Genomic DNA, 20,761 nt, shown 5'->3' on the forward strand with positions numbered 1-20,761 from the left:
GAAGATTTGGAAATCAGATGGCCACCAGATCCAGGTGCAGTCAGCCCCATATGACCTCAGGACAGAAGTTGGAGTCAGGTGACCTGCATCACCCTTTATAAACTCAAGCCTCAGGCCAGAGAGGCAGTGTAGATGTGTGCAGTAAGTAGAACATCCCCTGATTTAATTATATGAAGAAAGGTGGAGGTTGAAAAACTGTTATTTCTATAGAGCAGGGCCAAGGTTTTGGAAGATAGATGGAAACTCTGAGTCCTAGTTTAAGAAAATGACTACCTCTGTGATTTCATAACATTTATTTGTGCAGCCAAAATAACAAACATGCAAAGGCATGGCAGTTTCTGATCATGTTCCCTTCATCGTGAATTCTTGATCTAAAGAGAAATTAACAGAACAAGCAAACAGAAGAACCCTTATCCCAAGACCACCCAGGCCAGATGTAAACAGGGGTTTTTTTTATGTTTCCAAATCATCCTGTTCCAACTTCTAGGCATCAAACAAATTTCCTCTCTGAGAAATGCAGCCTGGCATAATCTGAGGTTCTAAGCCAAGCCAGGCATTTGATTTCCTCAGCTAAGGGAGGCACTCTCAGAAAAGACTCTTAAAGCTATAACCGGGATTTCAACTCAAACTCTTGACTTTACTGTCTGCCTTTGAATGGTCTAGTTCTTGACCAGCATAAGGATATGCCATGGCTGTGAGGCCTACCTAATCTAGGACATGTCTCATCAAATATACATTTCTGCAAAAGCAATTACGTTATATACATTATACCGTTCTGATATAGCAATTACATTATATAAAATCTTTTATGTTAAATTGCTTGGAACATTTCACAACTAGACAGGACAAAGCATTAGATTATCAGAAACTAAACCTATTAAAGGCACGGAGATTGGATGATTCCTCCTATGTCTTATGTCCCAATGGTTCTAGGAAATCCTGAAAAACAGAAATGAAAATAACCTGGGTTTGAGCAAATAATGCAATGAATCAGTTATTTAAAATTATAGGTATTCCTAGGTTAAAAGAAGAACATTTGTGTGTATTTGTGGATGACACCAAGTTGAGTGGAGTTGTTGGTTCTCTGGAGGGTAGGGCTAGGGTAGGGGTGGACAAAATATGGGCCGTGGGCTGGATCTGGCCCACCAAAGGATTCTATGGTGGCCCATCCTGTGGCGGGTCCCTAAACCTTGCCCAACCCAGGTCTGGGGGGCACCCTGAGCCATGGCAAGTGCAGCTGCCCATGAGTGTAGAGGTGCCATCTGGTGTGGAACACATCCCGCTCTATACCCATGCACAGTTCTCAGGCATGCCAGGAGCTATCATCCATGGGGCTGAGTGGTGTAGCGGTAGGGAGTGGGTGGGTGCAGCACAATGGTTGGACTCAGCTTCTCAGTAGCCCTTGCAGCAGCGGCTCGCTGCCCTCACACTTACAGCTGCTGCTGCCAGTGTCTCCACTGCCAGACCTGCCTCTGCTCCCTGGGCACCCTGGTCCATCCACCTGCATCCACTACCAGGGGGCTCTGGACAGAGCAGGTCAGCCTATGGGGGGGAGGGTCTCCATGGAGGCTGGGCTGGGACCCCCATGGGCAGGGTGCACTTGGCCAGGTGGATGGGATGGGGCTGCAGATGGGTGTAGAGTGGTCTGGGAGTGGGATGGGCAGCCAGAGCTGGGGTCAGGATCACAGAATGGTGACAGTGCCAAGCCAGGGCCCAGGAGAGAGCAGTGATCTGCTCCCCGCACATCCCTGCAACAGGCGTTAATTCTGGACGGGGGCCCATTGCTGCCAGGGACATGCAGGGAGCAGATCGCAGATCACAGCTCTGCTCCAGGCCCCAGCCCCATGTTGTCACCACCACACAATCCTGGCCCCGGCCCCATGTTGTCACCACCACACAATCCTGGCCCTGGCCCCAGCCCTGCTCACCCATCCTGCTCCTGCACACCACTCCCCACTTACCCATGGTGCCATCCCATCACCTGGCCCAGCACACCCTGCCCACAGATGTCCCAGGCAGTCTACACAAAGACCCCACCTGCCTGCTCCATCCATGGCCTCTAAGCTGCGTGTATGGGGCAGATGGGCCTGGAGCTGAATCAAAAGGCATCTCCCCTCCTCCTTCCCCCCCTCCCCCACTGTGCTAGCTGCTTCAAACAGTCATGAAGGGGGGCCAAGGCCAAGTCCACATCCCCCTCCCCCAAGCCCTTTAACATCTCACCAAAATTCCTTAAGTGGCCCTCCAGCCAAATTATTGCCCACGCATAGGCTAGGGTCTAGGATGTTCTGGATCAACTGGAGAAATGATCTAACATCAATCAGATGAAATTCTACAAGGACAAATGCCAAGTCCTCTACTAGGACAGAATAACTGCATGCATAAATACAGGGGAATGACAGTACTACAGAGAAGGACCTGGGAACTACAGCAGACCAGAAACTGAGTAGGAACCAATCGTGTCCTGCTGCAAAATAAGCCATATACTGGGTTGTATCAACAGGAATGTCACGTGCAGATCAAGTGAAGTAATTCTACCATTCTATTCAGTAGTGGTGAGGCTGAAAAAATGAGAATTATTTAGTCTGGAGAAGACAAGCCTGAGGTGAGGATTTGATAACAGTCTTCAACTACCGGAAGGATGATTACAGAGACGATAGAGATAGACTTTTCTTTGTGGATGTAGGACACTGGACTATGAGCAAAGGCCTCAAACTGCAGCAGAGGAATTTAGATTGCATATAAGAAGGAATTTCCTAACTGACAAGTGTTGGAACAGGCTGCCTAGAGAAGTGGGCAAATCTCCATCCCCTGGAAATTTTCAAGAGCAGGTTAGACAGACACTTGGATGGGATGGTTTAGTCAGGGATGGTCCTGACCTGAGCAGGGGGCTGGATTAAGTAATCTCATGAGCCTCCTTCCAGCCTTACTTTCCCAATGATATTATAGTGCTATAAGGCAAGCAATACCTACAACCCCTAGTACTGACCAACGTACAATGAGTAAGTTCAGCTTATTTATTAAATACTTGGCATTCCCATGGCAAATAGGAAAGTGAGGTCCCTCCATTGTTATGCAAGTCACATTTATTTTATCCACTCATACTTTCCATTTCTCACCTACTAATATAAGGATGCTTTCCAACTATTAAGAATTCTCCTCTTGTTCTTCATGTCCTAGGTGTTTTTTCATTTTTGTTTTTGAAACATTCTCAGTATTATTTTGCAGATGAGCCAGGGAAGTTTTCTCATAGGAATGACAACTATGTTCTTCTGAATATGCAAGCAAAAAGGCTAGATGTTTTTGCAGGCAGTCAAAGCTACATACATGTCTTGGAGGTAAAAACTGTCTTGGTTTCTGAATTTGAATACTCACAAATTTGAAACTGGTGTTCTGGGTGAATTCTATTGCATTAACTTAAAATTAACTCTCTCCATAAAGGTCTTTGTCAATACTATCATTAGTACTTTGCAAAGTACCTGTTCCCGTGTAATTTTATTTAAGAATTGAAATCTGTGTTCATGAAACATTTTGTGCTGCAGTTACCTAATATGGCTATAGCAGAGGTCTTTTATGGTCCCCATTATTTTGGTATGTGAACACTTCATACTTCTATAAATACATTCCAGTAAATTGGGGAGTGACATTATCTCTACTTGTCAGAATGAAAGTGAAACACTGAGTAAATTGAGTGACTTGCCCAGGGTCACACAAGCAATCTGAAATAGGGCACAAAAACAAACTTAGGCTAGCACCATAGCTACTGGACTATTCTTCCTGTCCTGTGTTCTGTTTTTATGTGGGCTAAACTTTCAGCAGGACTGTCCCACCACCCATATGAACATGTACACCAGGGCTATCCAACTTCTGAGTGGCAGGGGACCATATGCTACACGAGTCATGGGCCCCAGGCTGCACACCATGGAGACTGTACCCAGCATGGGCTCCCCAGGACTCCTGCTGCACTGCTAAGCCAGCCACCCTGCTGCACAGGCCACACAAGGCTTCCCTTCATGCCCATTACCTATGTGCAGGCTTGCCCTTTTGCCACCACAAAGCCAGGGCAAGTATCTACTTCCCTTGCTCCTGCTGTGGCCATGGCCCAAAGACCCCAGCTGTCACAGCAGCAAGAGCAATGGGGGAGTGGCAGCTGGGTGGGAATCCATGGCCCTCACATTAGCTCTTTGCAGACAGGATGTGGCCCAAGCTTCCAGTTAGACAGCTCTGAGGTACATCAGGCAATTATAAAAGCACACACATATGTAACTTAAAGCCTTGTCCTCACCGTATTATTGCAATAACACCAAGAGATTGCAATCAGGAATCAAGGTTCCATTGTGCTAAGAACTGTCCACACACAATACAAAGACCGTGCCTGTTGTCTAGCTGAGAAGCGCAACATATAGGCAAGGGGCACAAGGTAACAGTGAGACTATTGTGATCGCTGTGCAGGTGCAGACTCCATCCCCATTAACCCAAATGCACACATTCCTTTAAATGGACACACAAGATTGTTTGATCCTGAAAACTACAGGTGCATGAAGGCACCTGCATACATATACACACTCACGCAACACAGTTATCTGCACATATAGACACACACACCGAGTCCAAGAGCGCCTCAGACTCTTGTAATTGTTTTCCCTTTGTTTGCCCAACAAAGCCCATACCACAGCTGGTTAAAATAGCAGATTGCAATTAATTTCTAAGAGGCATAGATGCCTGACTGACTAGCTTGGCTTTCTCTGAATGGGCAAAGACTCTATTGGGAGGCCTCAAATGTTGTTGCATGTGTTGGTTCTGAGATTTTTATTACTGCTTGTAAAATCAGAGTAAGTCTATTACTCTCCAGAGTTTTTTCTTGCTAGTTATTTTTATGAAATGAGATTTTTTTTCAGCCATTAACCAGTGCATTTTTTAGGATGCATTTACAGAATTCTGGCTTTGATCCTGAAGCAGAGAACTCATTAGTAGTGACTTCACTGGTAGCAGGATCAGGTCTCTTGTCTACTGATCCCCCTCCCCCCGCCCCTCCCCCAGCAGTGAATTGATTAATTTTGAAAAGGGCCAGACTGAAGGCCATGGAAGGCAAAATTCTTTCCTAGCAGAACTTGCACAGGTTGGGAACTGGGAAAACTCTTTTTCTGAAGTTAACATCTATGGAGCATAATAGGGTTTGATCTCTGTATTCATTTAGTCAGTCACTGGTATGCTCAGGCTGCCAAGAGGCTGTCATGTGAAACACCTATGCGTGTCTTTCATCCATTAGTATTTACAACAAAGCAATCAACTCATTTCATATAGAACAATGAATACTCTTAGACAGTAATACAGATTGCCTTAACTACCACACTAGAAGGTACTTTGGGGTGGAACGTTAGCAGTTCCTCCTCTTGAAGCTATTTTACCTTGCAAGAAATATTAGATATTATCTGACCCACAGAGAGAGAATAAGCAAGTTGAGAATTATGCCCCATGGTGCGGGTTCTCACCTATATGTGTTTGCACATCTGCTCCCTGTGTCAGTGAATAATTAAAGATTTCATACAAAGCTGAACACTACAAGCAGGAGAAAATGAAATCTACACACTCCAAAATGCCCTGTAGTAGGGTAGTTAGGGCACTCTTCTGGGAAGTGGCAGCGCATAAAGTGGCAGTGGTATAAATCTCAACTCTGAGTTTGACAGAGAATGGGTTCAAACATGAATTTCCTCCTCCCAAGTGAGTGTCCTGGCTGCAGGATAGTCTGAAAGCACAAATCCTTCAACCTCTCTGTTGATGTTGTTCCACCTTGTGCAAAATATTTAACTATATAGTGAAGCTGCCCAGCCTCTAATGTGCTCTAGTGACTAGGTGACAGAATCATTCTCACTCATACACCCAATGGATATTTAAATATTCCATGCTAAGTGGAACGGCATCAACAGGAGAAACTGAGAAGAACCAAACCTGACATGGCCTCAAGCAGGGTGCTGTGCACTTATGATATGGGAAATATAGGTCCACATCTCTTTTGGTCAAGAAGAGAATTGAACCTACAAACTGGGGATTGCCCTAACTGTTGAGCCTCTGGGTGGAAGAGAAATAGCCACTTCTTTGTTTTTACTAATTTAATCCTAAAAAAGTTGTTTCAACCAACCATGATGACCATTCTGGTGAATTACAGTATTTGTCAAAAGAAAAATCACCCGGTCCTATTTTTGATGACTCAACTGAACTATGAATATGACCTGTAAGTTTGATTTTAAGAGAGCAGCTTTCAAGAAAAAACTATTTTATTACTGCAAAAATAAATATAAATATGCCTGTATCTGCCACTCCAAACAAGGACAACCAGGTTAATTTTTCACTGAGAAATACAAAAACCGGAATAGTTTGGACTACATAAAGAAGCTATATCACAGAAATGTGCCAGCAGTCAACTGAACTTTTCAGCTTTACCATGTTTTGCTTCCCAGAAAAAAAATACCCAATTTGCAATGGCAACATCTGAAACCTGAAAAATGATTTATCCTGAAACAATTCTCATATTAATGTGATAAACAATAAAAACAAAGACATCAAGATGTCTTTTTCCTTCCAGGAACTCAGTCCTTATTGAGTGTAAAATTATGATAAACCATTTTGAAACTACTGAGCTAGGTAATGAGTACAACACAGCAATTTAGTAGTTCATTTCTGAGTCTCTCTAATAGTTTTTTTTATTTTAGTGAGTTTTTATGGTTGTATGATTGTAATTGAAACTAGATTGCAAAAATGATTCTCATCCAGGTCATTTTTGATAGAAAAAATATTGAATATGGTATTTCAAGTAGAAGAAAATTGGAATTATAATTTTCATATGACATAATGCCAATATGCCTATGACTGCTATCTACTGGTAATGATTTCAATTAATATGCTCAAAGTTAGGTTTGATGATACTGAATATAAATACAGATGAAATAAAGATGAGCAAAATCAAAAAGTCTTTGATAACCCCATTGTTCTCAGCCCTGGAAAAATAATTCATAAATATAAAACTCATTTGATTATAGAATTATTTATATAAAAGTATTCAAGTAGAATTTGTACTATATTCTATTCTGGTTCTTATCATCGATGGTCCCTTGAAGTTGAGGACGACACCCATCAGGCTTGATGGGTCCTCAGGTGACTGAGAAGCCCAATTCTGGATGCACACATTCTTCGGCAATGGAGGCATGTTGTTGCATGGGGCAATTGGATTCGCCGCCCTGGGTTGGTCTCCTTCTCCTTCCTCCACTGCCACTGTTCCACTTTGATATCAAGTCACTGGGCCTCAAAGGGCCTCAAAGTGGCACACACCTTTGTGGACCAGGTCAGCAGCTTGCTACTCCTAGCCATTGGTGTTGATGCCTCCATGCTTGAGGACGACCTTGCACGTGTCTTTGTACTGTTTCCTTTGGCCGTCCTTTAAGCATTGGCCAATGGAGAGTTGGGAGAACAGAATCTGGTGAGGGAGATGGTTCTCAGACATCCACACACAGTGGCCCATCCATCGGAGTTGACTTCTCAAGAGCAAGGCTTCGATGCTGGTGGACGCAGCTTCATGGAGGATACTCAAACTGGTCCAGCAGTCCTCCCATTTGATCCCCAAGATTCAAAACAAGCACCACTTGTGAAAGCTCTCAAGGGTCTTAATGTGGCATTGATAGATGGTTACAGGCTTCAATGCAGTAGAGGAGAGTGGTCAGCATGCAGCTTTATAAACCAGGACCTTTGTCGATTGCTGAAGATCTCTATTTTCAAAGAGACGTTGTCACAGCTTGAAGAAGGTGGCACTGGTGCAGTTGACCTGGTGCTAGACTTCTTCATCGATGATAGCCCATTGAGAGAGGTGGCTGCCAAGATACAGAAAGTGCTCCACATACTCCAGAGCCTCCCTGTCTACATAGATAGTACACGGAATGTTCAGCTTGCCTGGGGAGCTTTGGTGGAAAACCTTCATCTTGGCAACATTCAAAGATAGGCCAAGTCTCTTATACATCGCATTGAAGAGATCTAGGGTTGCTTGCACATCCTGTGCAGAGTGAGCCATCACGCAAGAATTGTCTGCAAACTGAAGGTTGTGGATGTCCTTGGTAGTGAGTTTCATTTTTGCCCGGGAGCACCCAAGATTGAAAAGCTTCCCAGACAGTTGATACTGATGCTGGATGGTAGATCATCTCAGATGAGGTGGATGATGACAGTCAGGTAGATGGTGAACAAGGTATGGGCAATCATGCAACCTTGTTTGACCCCAGTCCAGATCTGGAAGGCAGCTTCAGACCTTCCACTCAGGACAGTGGTAGTCAGATTATCATGCAGGAGTCTAGGCATGGTGACAAACTTCAGCGGGCAGCCAAGGCATTGGAGGATGCTCCACGTAGCTTCATGATTTAAGGAATTCAATGCGTTGGTCAATGAAGGCAAGGAATAGTTCTTGATTTTGATCCCAACATTTTTCTTGGATTTGCCTGGCAATGAAAACCATGTCCACAGTACCCTGGGATGGTCACAAGCTGCACTGGGTTTCCAGAAGGATCTCCTCAGCAATGAGATGAAGGCAGTGCAGGAGGATGCAAGCCAGGATCTTGCCCACAATGGACTGGAGGGAAATCCCTCTGTAGTTCATATTTGTCCCCCTTCTTGTAGATGGTGATGATAGTCACATTCTTGAGATCCCCAGGGATGTCCTCTTCATCCCAAAGGTGGAGGATAAGCTGGCAGAGTTGTGATGTGAGCCAGAAGTTGCCAGCATGGTAGACCTCTATGGGTATACCATCTCGTCCGCAGGGTTTGTTGGTTTTCACCTGTTGGATACCCTGCTTCAGCTCTCTGAGGATTGGTGGATCACCAAGAGAATCCACCACAGGGCATTGCGGGACAGCTTGAAAGGTCTCCTCCAACACTGTGGACTCCCGGTTAAGGAGGAGTTTGAAATGCTCCTTCAATGCAGATAGATGGCATCATCATCTTCGAGGAGCCGGGAGCTGTCCTGTGATCAGAATGGGTTTTGTCCAATGGAATGGGATCTGTAGGTTGCCTTGGTAGCCTGGAAGAAGTTACTCACATCGTGCTGGTCAGCGTCGCCCTGGATCACGCATACCTTCTCCACACACCAGTTGTTCCTCATGTCATGGATGTGTCCCTGGACCTCAGCCTTCAGCTGATGGTACACTGCTGCCTTTCACTGAGTTTGTGGGTGGTCTTGCCAGGTGATAAAGGCTGCATGGTTCCACTTGAAGAGATCATGAATCTGAGCATCACTGGCATTGAACCAGTCCTGGTTCCGTCACGATGCACCCCAATAGTCTGGGCTCAGGCATCTTGAGTTGCTCCCAGTGTGCCTGGATGGAGATGTCATCAGCAGTAGAGACTTGCTCCCGTGCACTGTACAACTGGACCTGGAACTCCTCCCGCTGTCCAGGGTCCTTCAGAGATGCAACATTCAGCCATCTCCGTGTGGCCTTCTGGGTCTTCCACTGTCTTGGCACCAGGTGAATCTTCATCACTGAGCACACGAGTTGGTGGCCCATCCAGCAGTCTTCAGATCCCTTCATGGCCCTCGTGACAAGCATGTCCCTTAGGTCTCTACCTCATATGATGATGTAGTCCAAGAGGTGCCAGTGCTCTGACCTCTGATGCCTCACATGGTCTTGAGCTGGTCTTTCTGGTGGAAGCCAGTGTTCTTCATGATCAGGCCATGTTGGGTGCATTTGGTCAGGAGCAGGATATCATTGGCATTGGTTTTCCCCACACCATTCTTGCCAGTAGTTCTGCTTCAGATTTCATGGTCACATCCAACCCAGGCATTGAAGTCACCCAGGAGAATGACCTTGTTGTCCCTGAGGATGGAGGCTAGGGTGTTGCCAAGATTGGAGTAGAACCAAGTAGTTTTTGTACCATATTCTATTCTGGTTCTTATACACCTTTCCCAACCATGGTATCTGGTCACCTTTCAATACCAGATTGCAGTTGACATGAAACTGGGAAGGACTGTGAACATGCTGGAGGATGGGAGTGCAATTCAGAAGGATCTTAACAGATTGGAAAGTTGAGCTCAGTTAGGCTCCGGAGTGGTGAGAGATGCGCGGGTGAAGCCCGCTGCACCCCCGCTCCCCCGAAGCCCCCCAGACACCCCCTCAGCAGCCGCAGAGCCCCCTGCTGACCCCCAGCACAGCTGGAGGTAAGCGGGCTCATGGTGGGAAGGGGTTAACTCCTCGCTCCCTGGGAGGAGGCCGCCGCCCAGGCCCCTACTTGGCCCAGCCCCCCAGGGAGTGACAAGAGAAAGAGTGGGGTACTCACCAGTCCCCCTCCTGTAGGGCAGGGCCCTCCAAATCCCGGGCAGGGCCCCCCTGGCCTGAGAAACCAGCGTTCCCCGATGGCAGGCCCACTGCACATGCGCGCAGTTTAAAAGGGCCTGCCAAACAGGGGGGAAAAAAAAAAAAAGCTCAGTTAGGCTCCGGAGCGGTGAGGTATGTTGGGAGGGAAGGGGTATGGGAGGTAGATCAAGGCCCCTGTGGTGAAGGAGGGATTGGGGTAGGGGCTGCCCAGCCATGGTGGAGCAGGGCACAGGACAGAGCCACAAGAGGGTCATCTGGGGGGCACAGGGAAGGGAAAGGGTGGCTCCCATCCCTATGCATACCCTTGGGGGAGCTGCAGGAGACATGTGCCCCATGGATCTGTGTGTGAGATGAGGGTGAGCTGCCACTGTGACCTGGGACCAGGAGTGGTGCCTGGGCTCTTTCCGGTGGGAGGCTGGGCCAAGGCTGTGCTTGGGGCAGGTGGCAGCGGCACTGGGATGCGGGAGTATGGAGGGGCTATGGCGAATTCTGGGGTGGCCCAACCCATAGCACCCCCCACCCCAGCCTGCTGCTGCCTGGCTGGACTGTGGCCCTGACCCAACACACCTGCTGGGAAGAGCCCAGTGACACTACCAGTCCCAGCCTGCAGCAGCAGCCCACCCTCATTCTGCACACTGATCTGGGGGGCACATACCCCCCATGGCTCCCCTGCGGGTGCATCAGGATCCTCCCCCTCTGCACAACCCCAGGGCAAGCCTCTCAGAGCTGTGTCCCGTTGCCCACCCTGGCTGGGCAGTGCCTGCTGCTGCCTCAGCCCCACTCCTTCCCTCCCCACAGGGGCCTTGATCTGACCCCACATGCCACTTCCCTCCACTCACCCCTTCCTCCTCAACAGACTTACCAGCTGGATGCTGCTCACAAAGCTGTCGGCTGCCAATCAGATTGGTATCAGCCAATATGGCTTACTAATAATCAGCCATCAGTATCCGCCCCCCAAAAAAATCTTTATTGGTGCACAACTAATTTTTGTTGCCCTCCGCTGGCATCTCTCCAATTTGTCTACATCCTTTCTGTAGTGGGGGGCACAAATCTACACATAGTCCTTCAGATGTGGCCTCACCAGTGCTGAATGGAGGGGAGTAATCACTTCCCTTAATCTGTTGACAACACTTTTAATAATGCAGCCCAGGATGTCATTAGCCTTCTTTGCAACAAGGGCACACTTTTGGCTCATATTCAGTTTACTGTCCACTGTAACCCTCACATCCATTTCTGCTGAGCCGCTGGTTAGTCGGTCACTTCCCAGCCTGTACTGGTGCATGGGATTGTTCTGTCCTAAGTGCAGGACTTTGCAGTTGTCCTTGTTGAAATATGGTACGGTAGTGAGAGAGTTTTAGTCACAGGTCAGAAATAGGTCTTCCCACTGGATGTGAAATGACTTGGAGAGATAATGCACACAAGTTTGTATTTAACAGTGGGGGAAGTACAGGATAAATTGCTGTTTGCTCTAGAGATAGAAGGCTGAAAATATATCTGAAGAGATTAATGAGCTTCCAGTATAAAGAGGTTGTGCCAGAAAGATAGAAAAGGAGGACCAGTTGGTGGTGGATCTTAAAGCTTATGTGCGAGAGAAATTCATTTTCTAGGTTCTGAAAGGGTCAGGAAACCTTTGGCAATATCTGAAGTGGTGGATGTAGCATTCCCCTTTCTGGTTTGGGAAGCAGCTGCATTTTGTACAAATTGAGGACCAGAGCCACATATATTTGTCTAAATGAAAAGAAAAACTAATTTTAGAATAAGAAATTGGAAAAGAGAGCATCCCCTGCTGATGATATATGGTAGGTGATAGAAGTCAGATCTGCTTAAGAACTATTTAGAAATCTCATGAGTAGGAGGTGGAAAAGAAAGACTTAAAATTTCCTTTTGTCTTTCAGAATCTGTATGAGTCATAGCATAAATGAAGGAAAGATTTGAATCGTGAAAGCCATTTGTGAAAGAATCCTAGTAAAAATTGAAACAAAAGTCCCTAAACAATTTTCTTTTATTAGTTGTGTTGACTTGCCAAGTCCTTCATCTTGGTGGACATGGGTTTCCCTCAGAAATGAAAAGAAACTGAATGCCCTGACATGTTGAAAAAATATGTAGTGCCATTAATGAAAAAAGGGTAATCTAGATGCGCAACAGCCAATTTTCAAACCTGATGTCTTGGCAGTCAATAAAACAACACACAGAAATTATCCAAAGCTCTGAGATTATAATGTAGACTTAAGTGCTTGCCAATTTTCTTTTTGTAAATAAAAAACATTTTTAGTTATTTGAGCAAGAATAACCTCTTTAATCAAGCCATCTCTGATATTTGAAACACTTAAGAAACCTTAAAAACTATTTATTTATGTAAAACAACTTCAGCTTTATCACCACTCCAATCCCTTTCTTCTACTTGATCTGCTGCCCCGCTTTCTGCTCCCAGCCCTGTTCTCCCTGCCCAATTTGCTACTTTGATTTCTACTTCCTGACCTAGCTGCTGTGCTCCCTGTCCCCCCCTCCACCTGCTGCATGCCTTGCACAGGTTGCTTGTGGCACCCTGGCCAACCCTGATCTAAGACTTAGAACATATCAGAACTTTGAGGAACCAATCAGTAACAGACTAAAGACAACACGAGTAAGTGTAATATGAACAAGAATTTAGATTAATCACCACAGACGGACCCAAAAAGTTAATCAGCCAGACAGTAAACAAAGGCCTCCTAAAGTAGCCCTGACACTTTCAGGTTACAAGAAGCTTGGAAACATATTGTAACAAAATGCAGCTGCTGCTAAAGATCCAAGAAAATTGATTGTTGAGTACTTGCATATTCTTATTTATAACTGAAGATCATGAAGGACTGGTATGAATATAGGCAATTAATAACCTATATCTAAGAAAATGGATATAGAACTACTTAATCTAAGTACCCCAGCAAACACCTTGTCCTTGATAACAGGGAGCAAAAGAAAGCATCCACATGAAGATCATGATGAACACTTTGCTGGGGTCGTGGACCCCAGTACTCTTTCCTGCCATGGCATGGGGTCGGACTCAATGTTCTGCTCAGGTCCCTTCTGACCTTATCAACTATGAAACTATGATCTGATAACTCACTGGGATCTATCAAAAAGAAACAATCTTCAAAAATCAAGAACCAGAACTAAGATATACAAGATCCATATAGACTAAATAAGGTGCTGGTTGTCCTGGGCATTGCAAGGTATAATCACAAGAAAACAACTGCACTTCCTAGCTACCTCAGCTTCAAACCACACTAGGGAGTGCCATAGAGTAGAATGAAATGTAGTCGCATTGCCTGCACTACACTAAAAAATAGATGGGTCTTTCTGGCTTTGGTCACATTGGCAAGAGCAAGTAAACTCCCCATTTCAGGCATGCTTAATAACATGTGCCCAGCACTGCACTAAGGTGGCTACATTACATTAAATTCAATGTATAGCCCTCAGTGAGTGGATATGCCATTCTTCATTGCGGTGCTCCCTTGCACTGTCTTTAGGCAACATTGACAGGCCCTCAAAGAATACTAAATTCTGGGAATAGGTGAATCTACTGAATAAACACTGGAGTCTTGTGACAGAAGCCTTTTATTGTGTAAAAAAAAAGAAAGAAAGAAAGAAAGAAAAGAAAATTTTATAGACCTAAAGAAATTATGGTCATTATGATTTCATAGTTTTCATAGATTTTAGGTTTGGAAGGGACCCATTAGATCATTGAATCTGACCCCCTGCCCTGGGCAGGAGAGAGTGCTGGGGTCAGATGACCTCAGGCAGATGTTTGTCCAGTCTCCTCTTAAATATCTCCGTATTTTGGCAACCTCCCTGTAAAGAATTTTTTTCCTGATGTCCAATCTAAATTTGCTCTCCTCCAGTTTGTGGTCATTGTTTCTAGTTACCCCAGTGGGTGCCCTGGTAAACATTGTATCCCCTATTTCCTTCTCCCCCCCGCCCCCCGTGATGAGTTTGTAGACAGCCACAAGATTACATCTCAGCCTTCTTTGCGGAGGCTGAAGAGGTTCAGGTCCCTCAATCAGTCCTTATGGGGGTTTTTTTGTAGGCCTTTAACCAGACAGGTTATTTACATCCCTCCTGAAACTGGACACAGTACTCCAGCTGCAACCTGACCTATGCTGCATAGAGGGGAAGTATCATCTCCCTAGACCTGTTTGTGATGCACCTACTTATGCAAGAAGGCGTGCAGTTAGCTTTACTTATTACCTCATCACACTGGTGACTCATGTTCATTTTGGAGTCGATTACGACTCCAAGATCCCTTACCACAGTTGTGCTACTTAGAGCAGTACTCCCAGGCTGTAGGTGTGTTGATGATTCTTCCTCCCCAGGTGCAACACGTGACATTTATCCTTGTTAATCTGCATCCTATTCTGTTCCACCCACTTCCCCAGTCTATCCAAATTAGCCTGGATTCGCTCCCTGCCATCTAGTTGGTGTACCTCCCCCCATAGTTTGGTGTCATCTGCAAACTTGGACAGGATGCTTTCTACTCCCTCATCCAAGTCACTAATAAAGATATTGAACAGTCCCTGTCCCAGGACAAAGCCTTTGGGGACTCCAGGACTCCAGTGCCCACATATCTCCAGGAAGAAACTGACCCATCCACCATCAATCTCTGGGTGCATCCCATAAGCCAATTTTCCACCCAATGGGCTTTGTAATAATATACATTGCAACTATTTAGTTTATTTATAAGAATTGGGTGTGACACTGTGTCAAAGGCCTTTTTAAAATATAAGTAAATAACACCTACCTCTATTCCTTCATCCAAGCATTTTGTGACCTGGTCGTAAAAAGAAACCAGATTAGTCAGGCAGGATCTGCCTGCTATGAACCCATGCTGGTTGCCCCTTAGCATTATTTTACTTGGTGGTCCCCCACAAATGTGATCCTTAACAATTTTCTCAAAGGTCCTGTCAAAGATAGAGGTGAGGCTAATTGGCCTATAGTTACTGGTTCCTCCTTCCTCCTCTTCTTGAAAATAGAAACCACATTGGCCCTTTTCCAGTCCTCTGGGACCTGTCCTAAGCACCACGAGTTCTCAAACAGTTGCGCCAGCAGATCTGCTATGACTCCAGCTAATTCCCTAAGTACTGTAGGATGATTTAAATACATTCAGCCCCTGCAGGTGCCCCTTTACTAGGTCAGCACTAACAGTTGGTGGGTTGGTATCTATCCCGTGCTTACCTAAAGTCCCAATGGGATGTTTGTATTTGTGTCCAGGAACACAGTTGCAAAGAAATCATTTGGAAGCTCTACTTTAGCCGTCCTATCTGTTACAAGTTTCCCTAGAACATCTTGAAGTGTTACCCAGCACTTTCTTTTTTCTTCCTATATATTTAAAAAATGACTTTGTGTTATCCTTAACTTTTGCTGCCAGCCTAAGCTCCATTTCTGCTTTGGCTGTCCTCACTGCTTCCCTGCAAGGTCGAGCCAAGCGGGTATACTCCTCCTTGGTGGCTGCTCCCTGCCTCCACAGCCTGTAGGCCTCTCTTTTCCCCTCCAGGCTCTCCTGGATTTCCCTGCTCAACCAAGAGGGTTTCTTTGCTTTTTCTTTGCTTTTTTGCCCCTGGGATGGTCTCTTTCTGTGCCTGCAGGATCAGTTCCTTGAGAAATCCCCATCCTTCCTGGACTCCCATCTCTCTGATGCTTTTACCCATCAGTCCCTCCCTAACAAATCTTCTGAGCTTGTTGAAGTTGGCCTTCCTGAAGTCTAGCACTTCAGCCCTACTAGTTATCTTCCCCAGCTTTCACCAGATACTGAACTCTATCAATAGGTGGTCACTATCGCCTAGGTTACCTTGTACCTGCACATCCCCCACCAAGTCATCCCCTGTGGCCAGCACTAAGTCTAGTAAAGCATCTACAGTTCAGAGTTGAAGACTAGTTAGGAAGATTTAAAAAGGATCCTTGGATGTGCTGAATGCTCTGTACTCCCAAAGAAGTTGTTTGTAAAGGATGGCATTAAAAGCTATAGTGTAGGTAGCTTTCATAAATACATCAGAAACAAAAGGTCTATAGAGAAAACATGATAATTAATAAACAAGGATATTAATTTGATGATGACCCCTTTGGCTGAGACACTGTTTTAATTTTTTCCTTGTTGAACTTGGATGAATCTGGAAAATTGGAAAGTGGGGTCACTTTTTCACTACTGCCTCACCCCTTTTCATCCTGGCAAATCTTGCTGTTTTCTGTTCCCAAAGCAATGAAGTTTGGTGCCCAGGGCAAAGCCCACAGTGGCAGCCCACCTTTGCCCCGTGCAGATCCAGGGGGCACATGCACCCCCATGATTGTCCGGGAGTGCACGCAGCAGCAAGCGCTGCTCTTGCCCTGCACCCCGCCAAACAAGCTGCGAACGGCTCTGTCCCACACCCCTCCCTGGCTGGGCAGCGCCTGTTGGCATCCCTTCGCTTCGGCTCCTGGGGAGGTCGCCCCGCTCACCCCCCACCTTGCTACAGGAGTGCATACTCTCACTGACGCATGTGCACATGCGCACATGCGCCCGCACACACACACACACACACACACACACACACACACACACAACGAGCCAGGAACAAAGAAAGAGGCAGATGTTCTGATTTTGCATTTCAAAATGTTTGGTTTAGTCACATATCTTTGTGATAGATCTTTATGTGGTTCTTCTTTGTGATGCCAGCATCCACCTGTGATATAATTCCAGGCTAATAGCAATCACCAGGGTATTTTGTGACATTTGTACATCTTTCTTTATGTTGTTAGGATGATTTTCATTTATAGGGATAAACTAGAGCATCTCACAGTTGCAAGCTGCCTCTGGAAAGGTGTGAACCCAGGAAGCCTGACTGGGTTGATATTGTTATCTTCTCTACTGTGTTGTCAGTGTTTTATAATATTGCAGAGTAATAATCTTGCCACCTCACAGGTCTCTGCGATTTGTTTATTTTTCCTCTCCTTATTCATGAAATCTTTCAGTTTCGTGCTTAGTTTTTTTCTGTAACTTGTAATCAAATTTCATTTCATTCTTCTTTTTGTAGGTCTCAGATGAGTGTTGTTGAAAAATGAAACCAATTAAGAAACATCTGCAGACAACTGAATGCTGTGAAGTGTGAACAATGAAATTTCTTTCAAGAGAAGAGAAATACCACTCTGAACATGTCTGGGAAAGGTCTTTCCAAACAAAAAGGCTTGTTCATGTCTTTTTTATAAATCTTATGGTGCTTGAACATGTGCTCTAAAGAGCACAGAAGTCTGAAACAGTGTTGATCATACTTTGGTAAGACGTTGCATTGATTGTGATCAGTCTAGCCAGTTAAATTCCTAAAGGATTTAGTAGAGGAGTACCATGCAATACTGATCTGATTATGCGTAAGACATTTTACTGTTTGTGGTCCCAGATTCGATTAAGCTGACTGCTAAAGATAACTGTTTTCTGTTCTTTACATCTTTAGAAGTAAGTGTAAAGGGTTTTTTAAATGTCTAATTATGCATTTCCCCCTCTTAACATGTATACATTTCCATTAAGCTTAACCTCAGCTCTACATTTCCTGTGCTTGTAATACATCCTTGGGATAACTACAGCATCCCTGTAATAGTTTTCAGCCTTAACTTAAAAATGTCTACCCCCTACTTTGAGGCCCAGTGGCAGAGTGGTTAAGCTGCCTTCCTACAACTCCAGAGACCCAGCTGTAAATAGTCATCTGGTCATTTTGGGCTGGGAAGTCAACAGGGGGCGGATGAGATGCTAGTCACATCTTTCCCTTGTGTGCCATTGGCTACAGAAAGTGGTGAGCTTTCACCATAATAACTCAGACAGACATAGGAGTCTTAATTATAACTCCAATTTAAGATGGGTTACTATTGTGTGGGGGCTACTCATGAGAATTAATCATGGAAAGAATTTTCACCTAGCTGCTTGGCTGAAATGAAGCCTTGGAAGATTTGTGACCTAATGATCGTATTTAAAGGATAAGCTAGCTAGCTTGAGTACTGCTTGCAGTGTAGCTGTAGCAGTACTGAGCTCAGCGCCAGCAAACCACCAGAACATTTCCTCTGCTTCACAGGTAGTTTTGTGCCAAGCACCATGCTGCTGCAACCACACTAGGGCAATTATTTCTGTTTCTTGACTAGGTGGAAATAACATTTACAGCTGAGTTTCCAGCAGGAACTTAAAACTTTTCTTGAAAGGTTCTTGCTGGTACAACCCCATGCCTAGAGTCCCAGCTATTATAAACTGGCGTAGTTCCACTTAAGTCAGTGAATCCCATTCTTATATGTATAACATTTATTTATTTATATATTCAATTTATAAGCTGCCCCTCCCAACAAAGGCTTGGGGTGACTTACAGTAAGAAAACAGAATAACTTAAAAACAGGAGTGGCAGAAAGGAACCAAAACTACTTAAAAACAAACTAGAACAGAGACCACCCCATCTCCCCCCAAACAACAACTCATCCTGGTTTTGTTTGGTGAATGCATGCCCAAATAAGGTTTTACAGTGCTTCCAGAAATTTTTGTTTAACATGATAGGGTCCTTAACTTGGGTCTGCAGATACTGCCACCATAATACTAAGCTTAATCACACAATGATGGAAGGCACAAAAGGGGTTATTACAAATTAATTTAACGCTGAAACAAACATGCCATTATTTTGCAGTGCTTTCCAAGCCTAATCAAAGTAAAGTGGCAGAAGATTGTGAGGAAGCCAGCCCTGTCAACAGCTCACTGGCTATGCCGTACATACTCCTTGATAAAAGACTTTGGCTTTCACAGCCTACATCCCTCCAAATTTAAGAAGCACAGAATTCACTATAAATGTCTTTGATGATTTTTCCTGGAGAGGTCATTTAGATCAATACAGTATAAATCTCTCTTAGGTAGAATATTTCACACAGTGGGTCTCTAGACACTACAAATCCATAAGAAGTCATCCAAAAACAAACAGGAAAATGCCTAATGAACTGGATAAATATAGCTAGATAAAAATAACAGTCTATTTATTAATCTGCTCTCTATCTAGTATTCTCCCCTTATCCACTTGCACTGTAGCTACTAAGAGAGAGAGAGACATAAAAGGCTTATCTTCCGATGAGTTCTGAGAATGAAAGCTTTTGCTTTTACTCAGACTTTTGCCTTTTCTCTTACAATCTCGCCATCTCTATGCTAATTTCTGTAAAGCACCCTTTAATTGTATTATCTCTCATTGTAAAATATTTCAAGATTCTCTGTTCAGAAAAGTCTATAGAAATAACAGGCTGAACCAAATAAATCTTTCTGCTAATGTTTTGATGCCTTACAGTGCTGTGTTGAATATCAGGGTATTAAGAGCTTCTGAAATATAGCAAATGTATTATAAACAACTACAGTATCCCTCTTACAACACTGGGTTTTCTAGTTTCTCACTCTACCAGCCTCTACTTACTGGACCCCTTTCATTATGGATGCAGTTGATAGTACCTGAGAATGAGGGAACAAAGGTGCATTGAGACCTAAGACTGTACATTCCTCAAAAAAGAGATAATTTCTTTTTCTTGTCTGGAAAAATCTCATGAACAATAATGGTTTTAAAGAACAGAAGGGCAACATAGTAATAACAATAGCTTGGGACTGGGCCCAACTTCTTGTTACTAATTTGCTGGATAACTTTGGACAAATCATTTTTCCCCCCTCTCAGCTTCTTTATCTTTAAAACAAGGCTAACAGTGCTTATCTATATTTGAGATTCTTGGATAGAAATCCCTACTATTATTATGATGTAGGTTTGGGGGTTTTTAAAATTTTTTAAGACTTTTCTATGTACAATTTATTGCACCTCTGCTGATGTAAAAATCAAAATGCTGCATTACTCAGATTCTGCTAAAGAAACTTTAATTTCCTTTTTTCTGACACATGTTCACCTAAAGGTAGTGCTGATTAATGGCCAGAATGACAAAGTGGCACATTTAGCATTAAAAACAGCCAAATTCTAGGTTTCGTTCTGCCTGGACAGCATCATACTTAAACTCAGATAATCCCATAGACTCAATCAAACCTTGCAATTGTATTATAGAAAACTACCCCCAATTTTACTGAAAAATCTTATAATGCCTTTAAGTATTGGGAAATAAGTTATTCATTTTTTTCCTGTTTGAAACAATTCTTTCAAAGTTTGCAGTCTTCTTCATTTTCAGTGTTTTCCCCAAAGCCCCCCTACATGTTTTCTGTAGGAGTCGGCACAAAGCAATAGAGACATGCTGAACATATTGATTACCAAGTAAAATGGTTACCCTAGCAACTAGAACCTTAGGAAAGCTTTCAGAACTTCCTTCCTTTCTCATGTGACTTCTTTTTATTTTTTCTCTAATGGTTTCACATATCACAGACAGCGGACAAAAAAATACTTCCTTCAAATATATTGCATGGGAGAAAAGCCAAT

General features: G+C 44.3%; 1 long non-coding RNA gene across 1 annotated transcript in view; it reads left to right on the top strand.

Moving 5' to 3' along the window:
* The window catches only part of LOC149869270 (uncharacterized), a 29,129-nt gene extending 9,504 nt beyond the window's left edge, over positions 1 to 19,625 (top strand). Inside the window, exon 3 of the long non-coding RNA XR_016441435.1 lies at positions 17,384 to 19,625. This is a non-coding gene — a long non-coding RNA (uncharacterized LOC149869270). The remainder of the gene's footprint in view (positions 1 to 17,383) is intronic.
* Positions 19,626 to 20,761: the final 1,136 nt, after the last annotated feature.

This window comes from Crocodylus siamensis, chromosome 3, assembly GCF_052110815.1.
Source record: "Crocodylus siamensis isolate JL-2025a chromosome 3, ASM5211081v1, whole genome shotgun sequence".
Taxonomy (NCBI): Eukaryota; Metazoa; Chordata; order Crocodylia; family Crocodylidae; genus Crocodylus; species Crocodylus siamensis.